This window comes from Protopterus annectens, chromosome 12.part0 (genome assembly GCF_019279795.1).
Source record: "Protopterus annectens isolate FY-2018-M chromosome 12.part0, PAN1.0, whole genome shotgun sequence".
Classification (NCBI taxonomy): domain Eukaryota; kingdom Metazoa; phylum Chordata; order Ceratodontiformes; family Protopteridae; genus Protopterus; species Protopterus annectens.
This window is the reverse complement of record NC_056746.1, coordinates 299,740,585-299,760,584: the sequence shown is the minus strand read 5'-3', so window position 1 is coordinate 299,760,584 and position 20,000 is coordinate 299,740,585. Positions and strand designations below refer to the sequence as shown.

The following is a 20,000-nucleotide window of genomic DNA, read 5'->3' as shown; positions in this document are numbered from 1 at the left end:
ATCATGTGTCAGTATAGTTACACATCGTTTTAAGAGGATTTTCACTTAACTAAACATTCACACAAGTATTTGAAGTAATTTCATTCCGGCTCTGGGGAGAGGGGGCTGCTGATACGTTGGAATAAATGCAAACAACATGAAGTCCGAACGATTTACTAAATATTTGTTTATCGTTTACGTTTACATGCAGTACTGATTTTTGTAGTTTTGGTGTTGCAGGACTGTAGTCTAGGAGCTCTAATATTTTTTGTTTTATTTAAACCTGCCTTTTTTGGCTCAAAACCGTATACGTTCATAATTTGGATAAATCCAGAAATAATCAGATGCACGTTTTAAAATATTACTACTGTTAGCTTACATGTAATGTTGATAACGTACAGTGAACATGTGAATTAACATGCACCTTCTGAAGTGAAAGTTTGTATTTCTAATTTGTGTAATCAGCCAAATTACATCTCAAAATCACCAGTTTTAAGTGGGTTTAAGGGGCACACAGCAGAATTGAACTAAAATCAGGGACAGCTGAGAGTCTCCTCTAGTATGATTTTGGCCCTCACATTCCTCCTTCTCCCTCCTACATTTAGTGATTGCAGGGCCATTATTAGCATTTTGGGGGCCCATGAGTTGTGCCCCTTGGGCACGTCCAGTCCAAGTATTAACCTGTCAGTGCCACCTCTCTTAAACAACTTTTTATTTCTTGCTGCAGAGTTTTAGGAGTAGTATACACATACTGAACTGTAGCTGCAGTGCTCTTACAATTTGGCATGCCTGAGTACCACAGTATGTTGGCCCATCTTAAAGAAGGATGTTAACAGTGACTGGCATTTACCTGCAGTGACTGTACATTACAACAACTGTATGTACAGGGCTGGCACGTGAAATGTTGCCCAAAACAAAGGGCTCCATGGCAACACCCACTTCCTATTGTTTGATCCTCCCCTGCACCCATTCTCAAGTGCTCCCCCGTTCAGCTTTTTGAAGAAGCCATGGCTTTTTGTATGCTCCCTGAAGTGCATTTTAAAAGTGTTTGTGTTTTTTTTTTTTTTTACAACAATTTCATCCAATGATGGCTTGAACAAAAAATATGGTTAAGGAAAGAAAGCAAAGTAATAACTATGTATGAAATGACCCAGTTAGTAAAGTTATAGATGTTTTTGAGGTACATTTCAGAGCATATTTTCATTCTTTTGTCCAGTGGTGGTCTGAACAACAGTTGTGAAGAAAAAAAAAAAAAGAATTTCAGTCCTATGTCTCTTCTTTCAGAGAAGACCTAGGTTGTGCCCATGGCTTCACAGTCAAAGCTGACTAAACCATAGCTTACAGTAAATTAACAAGACTAGTGTTTGAGAGGATACATAAATTCTATTGGTAATACTGCCTGCTCCCCCCCCGAAAGGACAGTCACTGTCTATGCATCCCACTGGTATTTGGGATGAATGCAGATGTTCAAATGACCACTGTCATGTATTTTAAGTGACTGCTGTTATACGTGTACATAGCATGCCTTCTCACTCTTCATCTCTACCACTCAAAGGTAGCCACCTGTAGAGATGTGTAATTTTGAGAAAGTAAAAAAATATATAATGATCACAGTAGCCTTCTTTGCACACCTTTGAGGTCTTCGAGAAAAGTAAAAGCAACAATGACTGTAGTGAACACTGCCAAAATGCAAGCTGTAACAACCTGATTTTGCATACTTCTAAGGTTTGATTTTTGAGGAAGTCCAAATGGTTTACTAATTATTTTGTTCTCCACTTATGTTTACATACAGTACTGATTTACTGATTTTTGTAGTTGTTGCAGGACTGTAGTATGGAACTTAAATAATTTTGGTGCATTTAAACCTGTCGTTCTTGGCTGAAAACCTGTTTAGAAAATGAAAGATGTAATAACAGTGCCATAACAAGCCCCTGACCCCTACACAGGCTACAGCAACCTTCTGAACACTCCTCTGAGCAGGGCTGGTTTTAGAATGGGAATGGTTTCGGGCAGAGGCCATCACAAAGTTTGTGTCTGCATCCATTTATACTTTCTGGTGTGTGGGGGTCAGCAGGCTTCTAGAAGCTCTAAATGTTTGAATGTTCTGTGATGTATTTTATTACTTGTTTTTGAAAGAGAGTGCATTTTTACTGCTATCCATAGGAGATGTAGATAAGCTCATCACTTATTTTTTGTGTATGTGATTTTACATGTACTGCATGTTGACCTTTAAGAAAACTGAAGGAATGCTATTTCAATTACTGCATGTCTTTGAGGTGCTGGAGGAAGCCAGAGCATATGAATAGACACAGGCAGAGAAAGGAAGGGTATGCAGACTCCAGATAATGCAGACTCCAGATAAATAAAGCCACAGCCAAGAGCTCGACCAGACTGTGAAATGGCAGTGCTATTCCTTGTGCCACTGTGACAATGAGCAGTTGCTTTCACACACATCCTCTTCCTGCCAAACCACCAACAATAGCCATCTATCGTGTGTAAGGTCTGTCTTTGTGATAGTAATTTATTTATTTGTTTATTTTATTTTACATTTGTTGACCGAGCTAGTCTAGCTGGATATATATCCATTTTTAGTAGAGGCCCAGGTAGAAAAGCTCCACACAAATATATAAAAGTATAAAAATATTGTTACATGGTAAATAAAGGATTAATAAACCAAGTAAAACAGGAAGTTAATTACATTTCAGAGATCAAAACACTTAAGAAAAGTAACGGTGAACATAATATTGCTTAAGAAAGCTAAAAACAGATATAAAACAGTAAGTGTTATGTACAATAGTTCACATCAGGTTGAATGATTTAAACAAAAGTTGATTAAGAGTTTAAACAGTGTCAGTCTTAATTATAAGACTAAGCATTTAAATGTTTGGAAGTTTGGTTAGAAGAGAAGAAAAACAGGGGTGAAGAGGGTTGTTAGTCAGGGTTACTACAAGGGCATAGCCAGTGCATTTGGAGGTGTTTTTAAGTTTTTATTTAAAGAGTGGCAGGGATGTAATTAGTTCATTGGGTAACATTTTCCAGTTTTTTCCTACTGTGTTGGTAAACAGAGTGTCACCAGTTGTATTATTAGACTTTGTTAAGCTAGCAAGGAGTTTGCTAGAAGAACATGGGGAGTTCAGATTATTATATGGGATTAAGAGTTTTGAGAGTATAGGGATATTATTGGGTTGGTAAAATATCTTGTGGGCAATTGTGAGTTGGGGGACTATCAGATGGTTTTGGAATTCCAGCCAGTCTAGTTGCCTAAGATTAGAACAGTGGTGGGTTCTGAAGGGATTGCCAGTAGCGAATCTGGCAATATTATTTTAGGAAGTTGCTAATTTGTTGAGGTTAGTTTTCTTAAGGTTGATAAATATAGGTGAGGCATACAGAAGGGTTGAGATTAGATGGGAGTGAACGATCTTGGCTCTGGCTGTTGAGGTTAAAAAAGGTTTTATTCTATATAAGGAGCCTATTTTTCTGTTGACTATTTTAATGGTGTTGTTTATATGGTGATCAAATGAGAGATTGTCAATGGTTATTCCTAAAAGTTTGGTGGTAGAGTCAGGGAAAATGACAGTGCCATTATTTGAAGAGATTGAGAAGTCTAAGGGGGTGGACCTAGTAGTGGGTTTAAAGAGAAGGAGTTTTGTTTTGTTTTTTTGGCATTAAGAAGGCGGCACCATTTGGTAAACCATGTTTCTACAGTGTTGAAAACATTTTGAGTAAGAGAATATAGTTCAGATGGAGAGGTTGCTGAGCATGTTAGTGTGGAGTCGTCTGCATATTGAATACAGGTGGCTTGAGGAATTGCTACATGGAGATCATTAATAAATGATGAGAAAAGAAGTGGTCCAAGAATGGAGCCCTGAGGGACCCCGATGGTGACGGGTAAAAAGGATGAAATTTGATTTTCCCAGAGAACTGCCTGTTGCTGAGGTATGATCTAAACCATTTAACGGCCAGAGAATCAAAGGAAAGAGATTCAAGAATATTGATTAGGAGGGTATGGTTAACCATGTCGAAAGCTTTAGAGAGGTCGAGATGAGAGGATATTTTTGTCACGGTTTCTATTGATGGTATATGTAAAGGACAGAAGGGCAGCAGATGAGAGGATGTTTTTGCCACGGTTTCTATTGATGGTATCTGTAAAGGATAGAAGGGCAGTAGTGGTACTATGTGATGGCCTAAAGCCATGTTGACAGTTTGCTATTAAGTTATGTAGAGAGAGATGATGTAAAAGTTGTTGGTGAATGCATTTTTCCATAATGTTTGCTAAGGGTGATAAGAGAGCAATTGGCCGATAGTTAGAGTAGTCATTAAGCTCCCACCTTTATGTAAGGGGATAATGTGGGAGATTTTCCAAAATCTGGGATGGTTCCTTCTTGGATTGTCCTAGTTATAAGGATAGATATATAGGGTAGGCAATTACTTTGGCTGCTTTTTGGACATATTGGGAAGGAAGCTGGTCAGCAGATGGGAGTACATGGCTTAAGTTTATAAATTTATAGAGAGAGAAGTAGAGATGGGTTGTAGTTTGAATTTAGAGGAAGAGTGTGGTAAGTTGAAGGGAAGGCTGGAGCTTTCAGAAATAAGTTGACTAGCTAGAGATTGTATAGTCTCAGTGAAGAAAGAGTTAAAGGTATTGGCAGTTTGATGGGAGTATTTGGATCTGCATCAAATGGGTTGGGTGTTCGGGAGTTACATGGGGAAAGGAGCTTATTTATGCAAGACCAAAACTTTTGAGGATTATTTAGTTCGTTGAAATTTACAGTAGTAGTATTTTTTTTTTTTTTTTTTTTTTTTGTCTGTACATATTGCCTTTTTTGTACTATTTCTAAGCTGCCTAAAACGGAGATGATCAGAGCTATTTCTATTGGATCTCCATTTGGCCCAGACTTTGTTCCCAAGTAGAATTTGATTTCTAGTTTCATTCGAGAGCCATGGGGCTGGGTTGGACTTCATTCTGATGGAACGTTTAGGAGCATGCTTATCAAGGATAGATGTTAAAATACTTTACAGCCTCTTCAAGTGTAAGGGATTTTAAAGGGTTCCAGTTGCATGCTCTGAGCTCATTTTGAAATAATTCTGCATTAAAGTGTTTGGTAGAGCGTGCTGTCCTGAAGGGGGGGGGGGTTGGAAAGTCTTTCTTTTCTCTTGTGATGTAGGTCAAAGAATGATCACTTGCATCATCTGGCAGGGTTCCTAATTTGTAAGTTTGTTTCACTTTATTTATGAGTATCCAGTCTAAGGTACTCTCTTTTATTAGGTTTGTTAATTCTTGTTGTAGAGGTTATGGTTTGGGTAAAGCCATGGAGGTTGATATGAGGGGTAGGATTTTCAGCATTAACACTTTTCCAGTCAATATTAAAGTCGCCTAGTATTGTTGTTTTTTGGGGGTAAGTAGAAGATACCCAGCTAAGAAAAGCCTCTAGTGTAGTTATATTATTTCCGGGTGGTATGTAAATGCAGATAATGTATAAACATCTGTTAGCGTTGATTTGGAGCTTAGTAATGAGGACTTCTGCGTTGCTATCCTGGGTTGGATTGGATGGTAGGGTAGAGATGTGAAGTCCATTTTTAAATAGAATTGCTACTCCACCACCTTTGTTCGGTCTAGTCTCACTATTTTATAGCCTTGGGGAATAATTTCATTGTCTTTAGTTTCTGGTTTCAACCAAGTCTCAGTGAGGCAGAGAATATCAAAGGAGTGAATATCTAGGAGGGGCATGAAGGTGAGATACTTTATTATTGATGCTTTGGATATTCAGATGCCCTATTAGGAGAGAGCTATTGAGTTTAGGGTGAGTTGTTTGGATTGCAGGATTGGTAGGGCCAGGGTTGGGGTGGATGTCGCCATCTTTTAAGGAGGGATTATTCAGTTTTGTTAATGAATTGTTTCTAAGGTAAGTCTGTGGTATTTAGGTAGTAGGTAACTGGGAGTGGAAGTTGTTAGAATGTCTATTGAGGGATATATGTGTGTATAAATTGTAGTTTGTGGGAATGGTTAAGCTGGAAATAGTGCAGTTTTTCAAAGGAGGTAAGAAGGTAGGCTGAGAAGAGGGTAGTTAAGAGTAGAATTGTGAGTGTTAGCTTGGCTAGATTCGGGAGAGGCATCTGCGAGGAAATAAAATAACTCTAGTGAAGGGATAAATTAGGGAGCGAGATGTGGAGGGGAGGAAGATAAAAGGATACAAGAAGAGAAGAGAGGGGGCACTAAAATATACAAGTTAAGAGTAGGAGGATATGGTAGAGGTACCCTAAGGAGTGGCTTATTGTGAGTGATTGTTAGGAAGGGGTGTGGCTAAAGTATGTGGGATGGGGTGAAGTATGGGATAGGTTGGAAGAGAGAGAAGGTGTGGTTAGGGAAGTATAAGTGTAGGACCCCTGGGGGTGAGTGGGAATTGGGGGGGGGTAGGGGAGCAGAGTGAGCCCGTAGGGCGAACGGAGCGGGTCACAGCTGAGAGAGGCTGATAGGCAATCGGTTATGGAGAGAGACTGAGTTCTACAGGCATAGGAAAGGTAAGAGACGTATACTGTTACTAAGTAGCAGAGGAAAAAGGTAAACAAAGGTATAGCTGTGCTGGGGGGATAGTTATGTAAAACAGTTTTAAAACGGAGAGAGCGAGTTTTATAGAAGGTGCCAAAGGGAAAGGAGGTTTATACAGAGGGATAATTGAGGGGGCCATTAGCAAAAAGTAGTGATAGTCAAAGGTCTCTTATTTAATAAAAAAAATCCCAGACTTACCTGGGATAAATCCCATTTTAAAGCAATCATGGGGTGGGGTAAGTTACAACCAGTGAGAGATGGTATTCCAAAGCCTAAGATCTGCTTCCCTCTAGTGGATAGCATGGGGAGAACACTAATTCCACTAGGATAGTAGGAGGGGGATAAGTTAATTAAGAGATGGTAGGAGGGGTAGGTCCACGGGTGTGCTGGTCCTTACAAAATAGTTTAAAATTTAATGCAGTCCCCAGTAATTTTAAAGTTATCACACTCACAAGGTTAAAGTTAAAATCATGCATATACTTCTGAATGTAGAGGGTCCAGGTAGATCCTGAGGGGCTTCTAGGTTGAGTTTCCCTACTATTCAGTAGGATAACATTTAGCCTTACAGGGTTTCAAATAGAGACCGGCTGTGTCTCCACACAGGACTTAGAAGTTGAAAAATGAGACAGAAAGAAATATTAAATAATTGTTGGATAACTAGGTTAAGTTCTATGCAGGAGTGGAATGAAAATGTGTAGAGGAGAAGTGCTAGTCAGAAGTTGAGTGGAGTGTAGGATGCAGTGAGGTATTAGCACAGAGTGTAACATACAGTAAGGTAAATTAGCACAAGTATTCAGTTTATATAATCAAATACATTAATTTGTATTAATATGTAATTTAAAGAAATGATGGCCAACGTGTTACTTTTATGCTGCAGCACACGTCCACACACACGCACACCACAGCAATACAAGTTTTGCACTGATTTCAGCAAATGGAAATACATTGTGAGATGCTGTTGCTGTACCAGATCAATGAATGATGTTTAGCAGTTGTCAGGAGTAATACATCACTGTCTCTGATTTCACAGAATGCCCTTGTTTTGCCTCATATTTTTGCCCTGTCCCTCATAAAAAATGTTGATTTGCTGGTAAGTCATTAAAGATTACAGACAAATGCCAGACAGATGGAGTTTCATACTTTATTGTCCAAAAATGCATGCTTTTTCAACAAGAAACATATATTTTTTGAATTATCAGTTGTAAGACATGCTTTCAGTTGCAAACATTATGCATCACTTATCTTCTGTACAGTTATTGTCAGTCAAATATTATATAGCTCATTCAGTTCCTACCTTCCCTTAAACTTCATTCCTCCTCCAAACCATTTTTCCGCATGTATTGTTTCCACAATTCCTATCTTCCATTTTCCTAAAGCTCTCACTTCCAGTTCTTTTTATCTCTTTTATTCACTACTTCTAGTATGGTTGGCTTAGACATTGATTTCCATTTTCTAGTAATTGCTGTTTTGGTAGCCACCAGAGTTAAACTCAGCAAGGCCTTACTGTAACTATGCTATTCCAATTCTGTATCACAGCTCAAAAATAAAACAATCATTTCCTTAGTTGCAGCAATTTGCTCACCCAGTATTTCTGATAAGAGTATTGTGCATGGAATTTGTAAAGTCTGCCAGATCATTACACTTCCAAAATATGTTCCCTCTTTCTTCCCCATCACACCTCCAACATTTGTAATCTACTTGAACTATTTGTTGGAGTCTGCTTGGGATATAAAAATATCTGTGCAAACACTCCAAGCAAAGATCCTAGATTTTATAGACTTGTATTTGGGAGCCATACATATATCCTCCCATTGTTTATTTGCGAATTGATTATCCTTTCTCTTCCCAATCCTTTCTAACCTCCGATTCTGTAGTTATCATGCAATATTTTATATGCCTTTCTAATTATACCTTTAATGGCTGCTGCTTTTCTAGATTCTACTAAAAACTCTACCACTACTGGTCTTCCACTTAGAATCTTCCTATTCCCTTCTGTTAGCAATCCTTGATAGGGAAGGCAATCTGAGTACAATCCATCTCTAGCCTGCAGTCCAAATGAATTCTTCACCTCTTCCTTTTCTGTTACCTTTCCATCTCTATTTGTTCTTGTCTATTCTCTGTACCCCTAATTCTCCATTCCCTTGTTGGCTTAGTTCTTAGAATACTATCTGCTGCTTTATAAATATAATATTCTGCATTGTCATTGTTCTCCCTAAGGATCTGCATAAAAAATCCCAGTCTCTCCTTGTTTCTTGAGCTTTCCTGTCTCATTATCATCCCTTTCCCCTGTGAATTATAGTCTTCTGCCTGTGGTTTGTATAGGAGCCTTAACTGTGTAGTTCTGAAATACAGCTTCAAATCGGACAATCCCAAACCATCTTGATCTATTGGAAGGATCATCTTAGTGATGCCTACCCTCTTCGCCTTCCAGATAAAGTCCTTCAACTCTTTACTTGCTATCCATATGTTCTCATCTGGTGTATGAAAATATGCCTAACCTGTGTAAAACTAAATGGACTAAAAACATTCTGTATGTTGCTATCCATAAAACAGAACATCCAATTTGTCAGGTTTTGTATTGTCTTTTTAGTCTCTTCTCACGAAGCTAGTCTATATTAGAACATCGAGGTTTAAAACCTTCGAATGTTCTAATATCGAACCCTACGTAGTGAAATCTTAAAATATTGAAGTAACAAACCCAAATTCTTTCCTAGGGAAAGATTTTGGTTGTCCGTTTCTGTTGCTTCTGTATTTTCAGCGATGTGGTGGAAAGTTACGTGTTGGGTTCAGGTAAGTGTGCGATTGTGTGGATGTGAGGGTTAGGGCAGGTTAGGTGAGTTAGGGTTAGGGTGCGGGTTAGGTATGTGTGCAATTGTGTGGACATGAGGGTTAGGTGAGTTAGGGTTAGGGAGCGGGTGAGGTGAGTGTGTGATAGTGACTGACCTTGGGGTTTGGGTTAAGGTAAGTGGATAGTTTAGTGTAGGGTTAGTTGTAAGATTTTAGATGTGTGTGTTTGGATTGCTGTTTGTTTGGTGTGCTTGTGTTGTGTGTATATTATTTATTTATTTTTTTCCCCCTAGGAAAAAAATCGCTGTTCTGACAGTTCGAGATTTGTAAGCATTTGCTTACATAGGGTCGATTTAAATCACTGTTTGCTTCTTCAAGCAGTCTGTGATCTAATATAGACCCTGTATTCCTAAGTACTTTGTTTTATCATGTCCCCATAAGTATGTGTATTGCTGAACTAATTTGTGTGTGGGTAGATAGTTTACAGCTATTGCCTTTGTTTTATTCTCATTAATTTTGTATCCTGAAAAGACTTGAAAAGTGTCTCAGAATGAAATGTCATTTTCTGGTTTTATCATATACAAAATAATATCTGCAAATAACAACTTTTCTTGATTACCATACCAATTATATCTTTGAATTTCTGAGTCCCTTATTTTCTTTTCCAGTGGTTCTAAATGTAAGGCAAATAACAAAGGGGAAAGAGGACAACCCTGCCTGGTTCCTCTGCTCAAAAAGAATTTATCATAGAGGGAACCCCCTATTTCAATTTTCACCTCTGATCATATATCCTCCTAATCAACCTTATTGTTTTATCAAGGAATGCAAATACCTCTATTGACCTACTTATAAAATCCAAGCTCACTCTTGACTGCTTTCTCTGTATCCAGATCCACCAACAACAGTGGTATTTTCTTACATTCTGCTTCCTTCTGGATCATCAGTGTTCTGTTAATGTTGTCATAATCTCTCTTTTATTTCTATCCTAATTTTTTAAAGTCCTTTCATTTTTATCCCACTCTCTAGCTGTATTTTCTGAAGAAATTAACCTATGAATAATTTCCACTATGTATTCCTTCTGTTTCTCTGGGTTTAACAGAAGTAGGGAAGAGCCAGTGTTTCCTTTTTATTTTAAGTTATTATTGACGTGAGATCTGAAATAGTTTTTAGATGTGTATCGTAACTTTGTGTTCCTGTGAAATATAATTTCTGTCTAGCCTAACTCTCAGTTTTTGTACCTTTGGGAATAATGTGTAAATTCTTTCTAAGCTCCTACTACAGAATTTGCATCTTCCCTACCAGACACTTTCATGTATTTCTTCAAAAAATCTACCCTCTTTTTCCCTTATAGGCCTCCCAGATACTTTCTTGCTGTTGCTGATCAAATTCCAGTCCCTACCTACAAGTATTTCCTACTAAAAGCTGACTATTTCTCCCAGAATTTTTTAAGCTCCATTGTAGCATTTTTAGGTGGAATACAACATATATTCTAGCGTAACCCTCTTCCTTTGCCAGTAACCCTTTACTAGTACAGATCTGCCATTATTATCTTTTTTTTCCTTTAGTCATTATTTTAGGTCCCCCCAACAGTATAAATACTTCCCATTTTATCCCGGATATTCTGCTGAATACTGAAATTCTTTATCAAATTCACATGCTTGCATCTTTCCAAATGTGGCTCCTGTAGCATAGTTGCACACTGCATTTTTAATGTTATTCACTATTCTCCTTTTTTCTATGTACGTGTGAGAACATTAACATTTAAAGGTGATATGGAAAGTGTTTTCATTATAAGAAGTTATTATTCCCACCTGTTATAACAGCTTTGTTTAATGTCTAATTGCAGCTTTTGTTACTTGCATACACTAATGCTTGGCAGGTTAATCTTTTATGCAGTTGTTTCTTGTTATATCCATTTGAACCTATGTTACATCTTACAAAACTTTTATTGAAAACCCTAAAAGAAGAAAAAACACCCCATAGCCTGTTAACTTAATATAAACCCACACAATTTATGTACCTCTTCAAATAATGAAGTTTAGCTATCCTTGTAGGACCAGTTGTCCCAGATTGGCAGCTATACACACTGGCTTGAATTGACCAGTAGTGAAGGTTATCCATGCTAAGATGCATGGTACAGCCCGTGTTTCTACTTACACTAAGCACCGTTTGTTTTTATGCTGTGTTTATTCCCCTCCCAGATGTAGAAAACACCTTGAATGCTTTCTGAAAACGTAATCTTCTAGTTATTGAAAGAAAAAGTATTCTTTTTCTCTTGCCCTTATTAGCTTGTCTCCATAGAAACATGAGAACCAAATATGCAGTTGCTTTCAGCTGTAAGCTTCTCATGTTGCACTGCAAACATTTATTTGCTAAAGGAAATCTTTTTTACATTATATTCAAAGCTTTATTTACTTGCTTTCCCTTACAACTTATTAGATCAAGCCAAGGGCCTTAATCCAATCATTACCCAATGCAGAAATAAGAAAAAAGAACAAGTGTATCATCCTCTTGTCCAGGCTTTCTTTCCTTTTTACATTGCAGTGCCCACATTTCTTAAAACTGATCAAGAAGGAAAAAAAGCACCTGTTTTCATTTAGTTTTCCTATTATACAAAAAAAAAACTAACCAAAAAAGTTTTACTTTATAACATGCAGTTTGTCATTTTTTATAACACTACTATTGAACTGTGATGACCCACCACTGGACCAGTAATCACAGAGCCTCAGTCCTCACCACTGGCACAAGTGGGAGACGTACACTGGGAGGATGACAAGTGCACACACAGTATTTCCAAATGCAGCTCTTATAGGTTTGTATTAGGCTATCTGCCCAAAGGCATTTATAAGCCTAGCGAGAATGTGTTGGCTTTCACCACCCCCTTAGATTAGTTCCCTGTGCCTCTGTCCAGCAGAGCCACTGAAGTGATCCCTGGGGTAAATTTTCTGTTTCCCATCCCCTCGTCAAGGTTTCTCTTGGAGTGCTAGCAAGGAGCTCTGCCTAATGTAGATTGGAATCTTGTTCCAAAGCATGGGAAAGTCTGTGGGACATAAATCTATCCCTCCAGCACATCCTATTTATTGTTGTGGTGAGGTTTAGATCCCTAGAGAGTGGCTCGAGTGGATATGGTTTTCTTTAGGTGGAGCATGTCAGTCAGTTCTGGGTTGGACATGGCCTTGTATGTCAGGCAGAGATCACCTCTGAGTAGGCGGTATGCAACCGAGTACACCTGGAGTTTCTTCAGTCTAGCTGCATAGGGCATCAGTTTGAGGCCAGTGATCCTCTTGGTGAGGTACTTCTGTGGTCTTTCCAGCTTTTGCAGGTGTCTTGTAAGGTACATCCCAAATGGGGCATTGTATTCTCTGATGGGTCTGATGAGTAGAGGGGCACAATGACCTCTTGATCTGGAAGCGAACCCTTTTGTGATTAGGTGGGCCACATAGAAGGATTTTCTAACCACTTTGGCAGTGTGATTATCAAAGGCGATGTGGTAGTTTGTGGGTACTTTGTTTTTTCCAAAGGGGATTACTATGCACTTTTTGGCATTTAGCTTGAGGCCATGATTTTGACACCAGGTACCCATCTTGGTGAGACCCTTTTAGAGGATGTCTGTGTCAGCCAGAGTAATTTTATAGCCCCTAGTTTTCAGGTGTCTGCGAACTTGGTCAGCCATAGTCCTCCTGTGCTTGTCTGTACAGACACTGGATCCCCTTTGAATGACACCAGAAACTTAGCCAGTTGTTAAAATTGATAATTTTGTCTTTATACTGTGGTATCATTCTTGGTGAGGGCAGGATGTTACTCAGGGTCAGGGTCAAACCGGCCTGGGCTACATGATCAGAGAGGTCTTCCATGTCTCTCTTTCATGTAGTCGAGGGAGGTACGGCTCAGGTCATTCACACCAACATGGACAGTGACAGAGCCGTACTTGTTCTGGAGTGACTTGATTGCTTGTGTTATGTGGTGGACCCTGGCACCTGACAGGCAGCTAAGAGTAACCTTCTCCTTGCTCAGCGTAGTGAGTGGGACGTCATTGTGCCTGACTGTAGAGTCGCCACTAGTGTGTTGGGTATGTTATTTTGCATTAAGGGCTGTGATTGTGTGGCACACTGGTTTTGTGAATTATGTGTTTCATGGTTTGTGTTGGGGGGGTGGAGGTTACTTGGATGTCTGCTTTGGAGATCTCTGTTGCTTTTGCAGATTTTTATTTAGAGCCTCAAGAGTATGTTTTCGTGTATTTGTGTGTTTTCTGCAGGTGCTGGTTTAATGGGTCTATGTGAGACTGGTGTGATGCAAGTATTTCCCTTCTTCTCTTGACTGTCTGATCAGTCTTGGGTTGAGAGAGCTTAGCTGTATAATTGCATGTATTAGTGTTTTGTTGGTAGGAGGAGAGGGTTGTCTGTGTACATGAGTCAGTTGTAACATTGTCTCAAAATGCCCAGATTCACCAGTTGGACTGGAGAGTACACCTGAAACTGCCCTTTGGACATGCCTGGATAGGTACAGTGAACTGTTTTACTGATTGGCTGGTAAGGTCGAATAGAGAGCCTTGTCTTTCTGTGCAGTATAGGGGGTGTCTAGTTCTAGGGTTTATAAGTGCTTGCTATGAGTTTTGAGCAAGTGCTAGGCTGAGAAATGAATGGCTTGAGTGCCTAAGTTGAAAGTTTGTCTAACTCCAAGGGAAAGTTGAAGAGGAGACTTTGTGGAGCTGAGAATAGTTATACCCTAGGTAACCGGCACTGCCTGGCACACACAACTGGGCAAATGCATTTTTTATAGCAGGGAAATGAGAGAGAATTTAGCCCAAAATGGCCAATACTAACTTCTGGGCTGAAACCACTCCTCCAGGGACAGATAGGCTGCTCAAAGCTCCCCTCTCTCACAGGTGAACAGAGAAACTTCCTTCTATCCACAAAAGGTATGACAAACAGAGAGATTTGTAACGCAGCCCTGAATTCAGCACTAACCTGAAAACTGGACTATGCTAGCTTAGAAAGGTGGGAAACAAGTAGTATATTTTTTTTCAGAAAATAAAGCAGATACAATAAAAAACACTTTTAAATGCATAGAAAATGATACTTGGTTATTTATCTCGCAGATACAATAAAAAACACTTTTAAATGCACAGAAAATGATACTTAGTTATTTATCTCAGATCAGAGTTGTAGTCAATGCCCCTAATAATAACGTAGGAAGAAACACAAATGCAGTAAAAGCAGATGAATAAAGTGCAATTTTTTTATATATGTGTGTGGTGTGTGTGTGTGTGTGTGTGTATGTGTGTGTGTGTGTGTGTATGTGTGTGTGTGTGTGTGTGTGTGTGTGTGTGTGTGTGTGTATATATATATATATATATATATATATATGTGTATATATATATATATGTATGTATATATATATATATATATATATATATATATATATATATATATATACACACGAACAAGATTTAAACAAATTACCCAATTAACCAGAAAAAAGCTCAAAACTGAGCCCTGTTCCAGCAGTCTTCAATCAGACAAGTTCTAACTGCACACTCCTGTCACTAGGGTGCAGGGGAACCTTCTCCAAAAAAGATGGTCTGGATCAGTGCTCAAGTTTATACAAACAAAGCTAGGTTCAGCAGGCCAGTATCTGGTCTATGCTACAAGAACAAGGTGCACCAATTTCAGAAAGAAACGGTTCAAATAAGCAGGCACAATAAGCCTGTGACCAGAAATTCCCAGCTCAGAAGGGCAGATTCCAGCCTCTCCTCCCACAAGAGTGCAGACCGCAAACCTTCTTAATGTAGAATAACTGGCCTGAAGCCCAAGTGCTTAAACCAGAACCAATACATTTTTAGAATCACAGACACTGAGCCTTCAATCAGCAATCCCCAGCTTAGAAGGATGTAAGCTACCTGTCCTGCCACAGCAGTGCAGACCACAAACCTTCTTAATGTAAAACAACTGGTATGCAGCCCAAGTGCTTAAACCAAAAGACTTGGAATAACCATTACAATTTAATCAGGCTTAAGATCAGAGACCACAGTCAGTCTGGGGCTGGTTTCTTCCTCGTTCTTCAGATCCCCAATAAAACTCCCCACAGCTATAAAGTTGAGATTTCAGCTGAGTGGCCAAGCCAAGACCTCCAGTGCCCTCACTGTCCCACCAGTACTTCATGTCCCTGATTAAGTAACTGACACACACTCTCTTTGAGGTTTGATTTGCGGTGGCGCGTGCACACACACACACACACACACACACACACACACACATGGGAAAGGCTGGCATAGATTTACTAGCTATGGTACATTTTGCCCAGATTATAGGGTAGTTGTCACTGCCACCAGCCAACTCCTTTATCAGCTACTTTAAAGCCCTTAAGAAAGGGTGCACAATCTTACTGTGTAATATTAACGCAAATGGTAGCTTGACCAAGAGCAAGGCTACTAGGAGTGGCCCACACAGTGTCACCAAATAAACATGCAAGTACGCTCAAAACTTAAATATCTCTACACAGATCAGCCACCATGAAATGTTTAAATATATTTAATAATAAAAGAACAAGAAAATACTCTATGTATTCACAGTGACACCAGAGTTCAAAACCACAGGAAATGTTTAAAACAACATTGCAGGACAGTAAATAAAGAAACATATCTAAACTAAGCTTTGCTATATTCCTGACTATGTCTAAGAGAGCTACTAAACCCTAGAAACTTACTTACAGAGCAAGGCAGATGTGGTGAATGGTTCTTGTCAGGTCCAAAGCAGAATACAGAATGCACTGTCTCTCTCAGAGAGTTCTCAAATTTAATATCTGAAATATTACTGGTGAAATAGCATAGCTTGACATCATTTCTTGTCATCTGATTCTATCCTAGGTGAACCCCCCACTGCTGGAAGCTAGTAGTATTTAGCATCTGCCTGTGAAAATGCATAGACCTCATATCTTTGGCAGATGCTGGAAGTCAAAAAAACAATTGCATTCCTTCATACTTTCAAATGTAGTTATTAATTCACTCCAACGATGATACAGAAAGCTTCTCAGCACAGGCATTCTCTGGCCTGGCCTATAAAGTCATTTAATTCCAGCTATTTTTCTGAAGTTAACCTACTGTATTCCAGTTTCCACTGTTAAATGGTTACAATAGTGCATATACATTTCTGTTCTGTTCCAGTAGGGCACACTGTGATTAAACATAAGCACTTTATAAAATACCTTTTTAACACACTTGTCTGTACAGACCAATTTGATATACACATGGCATACAGTTCTAATACATTTGTAACACAAGTGTCCCGTCTTTTATAAAGGTCATGGTGATATTCTCAAATGACATATAATTATGTACAAAATTCTAGATAGCTATGCTGGCAGCATCTCCCTTTGTCACAAGAACAAAAACTGTTTTTTACTTTATCTCTCCCCTCTCTCTTTAATGATCTTCCAAACATTAATGACATGAAGTAGGGCATATGCTTTGGGGCCCTACAAGTTTAACAAAATCAAAGTCCAATATTCCAGGTTTTCTTGTTCCACCATATTTCACAAATGCAATTGGTGCTTTGTTATTCCACATTTATTCATTAGTTTGAGTTTCTGGTTTTCTTTATCTCCATCTCCCAACTCCAGTCTCTGGTTCATTTCTAACGTACTCCTGGTACGACTAGTTAACTTCCGTGTTTGTTTCTTGAGTATTTTCCTTTGGAACACTGGAAAATATTTCACTGGCATTGTCTCTCTATGAAAAGAATAAGAAGCAGAATCTCGGTCTGATAACTTTCTGTTGGGCAAACTTTTGTATTTCCTCCTTGGCACTTTCTGCATCAAAAATGATTTTTGACCCTTCAGAAAAAAAGTATTCTGAAGATAGCTGGATACAGCAGCTTGACTCTCGCACCTGCTTCCTGGCATTCCCTGGTTGCTGGAATAAAATTACTCCTTCTGCCTGGTGTACAGTAAGTTATTTTCCGTAGACACTCTGTTGCCTTCAGTTTTTGTACTTTGTCTTTCTGCCACAGTTTTGTCAGAATAGACTCTCTCTGGTGGTACAATTGCATATTTACTATTAGAGGTCTTGGCAAGTTTGGAGCATACACGCATTGTATCCTTTCAATTAACAACTCCCGCTGTGGAATACCAATTCAGTTGCTTATTCAGGCTTTCATAAAAAATTTAATATTCTGTTCCTTCCAGTTTTCTGATGCAGCAGAAAATCTCAGGTTTTCACTAGGTGCTCTGTCTTCTAATTCTTTCATTTTTTGAAACGTCTCTTCTTGAGCAGCCTCGTACTCTGCCAGCCTTTTCTTGATTTCAACCTCTGATTTTTTGCATTTTTATTAGGCCATTCTTTCATTTTCTAGCCTTTTGTTATTTGAGTTATACTCTCTGTGTTCCATTTATTTTAATCCGCTCTGAGGACATTTGATGTATTGTTTTTCTGGAAGTCATGTCTTGCGCCAAAGTTGGAGCTTGAATTGCTTTTTGCTGAACAGCTGCATGATTCTTCTCAGCCAGTGTTTTTTCTCCTCACCTTTTGTGATTTGATTTTTTTTTTTTTTTTTTTTTTTTTTTTTCCAGGTTCTCTAAATTTCTTCTTTGCTGGCATCCAGGCAGTGCCCCTGTTAGTTAGTAACTGAAATTTACCTAAAAGACAAATTCACTAGCTCTCTCTTCTAAGTTTCTTTTCACACTTGACTTAGTGTAATATGTAAAAGTTTTAAACTGAAAGAAATTGGCAAGGCTTACGAGCTCATCACCAAGGACAGAGTCCTAACTGTATCATTAAAATAGTTGTCCTCTCCTAGAAACATTAGTAAACCTTCGTCCTTGCCTCGTGGTTTGACTAATAATTGGATGATTTAAATTTACTACTCTCAAACAGGCTAAATCTGTTTTTGTAAACAAAAAAAATGTATATAAAAAATATCTCTAAGAAGCCAGTGGAACTGTGTGTGTGTGCGTGCACGCATGTGTGTTTTCTTCTTGTGCATGTCGCTGCAAGGTTCTCCCTGCTCTCTTCCCCCTCGCTTCACTTGGCCTCACTCTGCTCCCCTACCCTACCCCCATTTCTCACCCCCTGCTGTGCATACACTTATCCTGTGCTAACACTCCCACTACCTCCATCATCCAAACTAGAAAATTTGTTTGCAACACTGTGCCCCTTACTTAACTAACCCCTCAAACAACTATTATTTAAATAATATAGTTGTTTGAAAGAATGCTTTTAAATGAATCACACTTTGAATGTATTTTAGTTAATTCATTTATGAACTAGGATGATTGGTTAGAATTTATTACTTTTATTGTGTTTAAATTAAGAATAAAATGACTGGAAAAACAAACCGTAAAGTCTAAACTGAAGCAAGTTTTGTTTACAATAAACAGATCATAGTATTAGTGTAGAAGGTATATCACCTAACTAAAATTTCTATATCCTTTAGTTGTCCTTCCCCCTTTCAGTTCTTACTTCTAAACACATACATAGTACTGTTAATAAAATTCAACACAGCGTACACTATTTTATTTATTTAACATTTGTTAACCGGGAAAGTTTGACTTGGAACAAGACATTTTTCAGCGGAGGCTCGGGCAGAAATGCTCCAGACACATGTCTTTGTAACGTGGGAGGAAACCGGAGCACCCGGAAGAAACCCACACGAATGCAGGGAGGACATGCAGACTCCGCACAGAAGGCACCCCAGCTGAGAATCAAACCGGAGAACCTCTTGCTGTGAGGCGACACTACCGCTGCACCACTGCGCTGTTTTTTTTTACAGTGGTGTAATACATTGATTTGTCTTTAAACGATATTGTTGCCTATTGCCATTTTTTTATCTTAATGTTATCTTTTATATAATGTTACATTTTATTATTCACTACTTGTTACTATGATTGTTCTTGTAATGTCCCTGGGCTGAGACTGACTGATTACCAGACCCTATTTATTTAATTTTTGTTTTGCAGGGTACAGTGTAGATCAAAAATCAAAGTTCTTATTTTATGAAACATAAGAAAGTACTCCTTTTTGACCCCATGCATTAATTTGTGATGTTCAGAGTTTGAGAGGCATGGAAGTAGTGTGAAGGCCTTCTGACATGGTACAAGTCTTTTCAGTTGTGTCCACAGCATATATTATTGTAATCATTCACAAGAACTGGCTTGTAACTGTCTACATGGCCTTGAATTTCTCAACCCCATTGACAGGGTCACCCTCATGACTGGAAAAAAATGGTACCTTGTCCTAAAGATTTATACTTCTACAGCCATTTGAATTTGATGGTGACCCCTCTGCTGCTAAGTTCTCCTTTTTGAAACTTACCTTTTTCCTAACATGAACCACATTCCCAGTTTATGGAAAAATCTCAAATTTTAATTCTTGTGTGTGTGTGTGCATAGACAAGTGTGAAGCCAGAAGAACTCACGTAATATTGTCCTTGCTGTCCACTAGTCATTTAAAATTTACTCCATTCTCAATGTTGCTGCTATACAGACAGGAAAGGAACACGATGGTTTTCAACTGTTTCTACTTGTAATAAAAAAAATGACTATTTTTAGAGGTGCATTGCTGTCACTTATGTTTTGCATAGCTCTGTACTGTAAACATTGCATTTTGTACTCTTTTTACGTAATAAAAGTTTTCAAGAGATGCTCAAACAAATAAAAAGTACACTGTCTCTGCCTAACTGCTCATAGATTCTTA

At 38.6% G+C, this 20,000-nt stretch overlaps 1 protein-coding gene across 2 annotated transcripts in view; it reads left to right on the top strand.

The window, feature by feature from the left end:
* The window catches only part of SNX16 (sorting nexin 16), a 696,777-nt gene that overhangs the window by 1,201 nt on the left and 675,576 nt on the right, over positions 1 to 20,000 (top strand). The gene's annotated exons all lie outside the window — the stretch shown is intronic.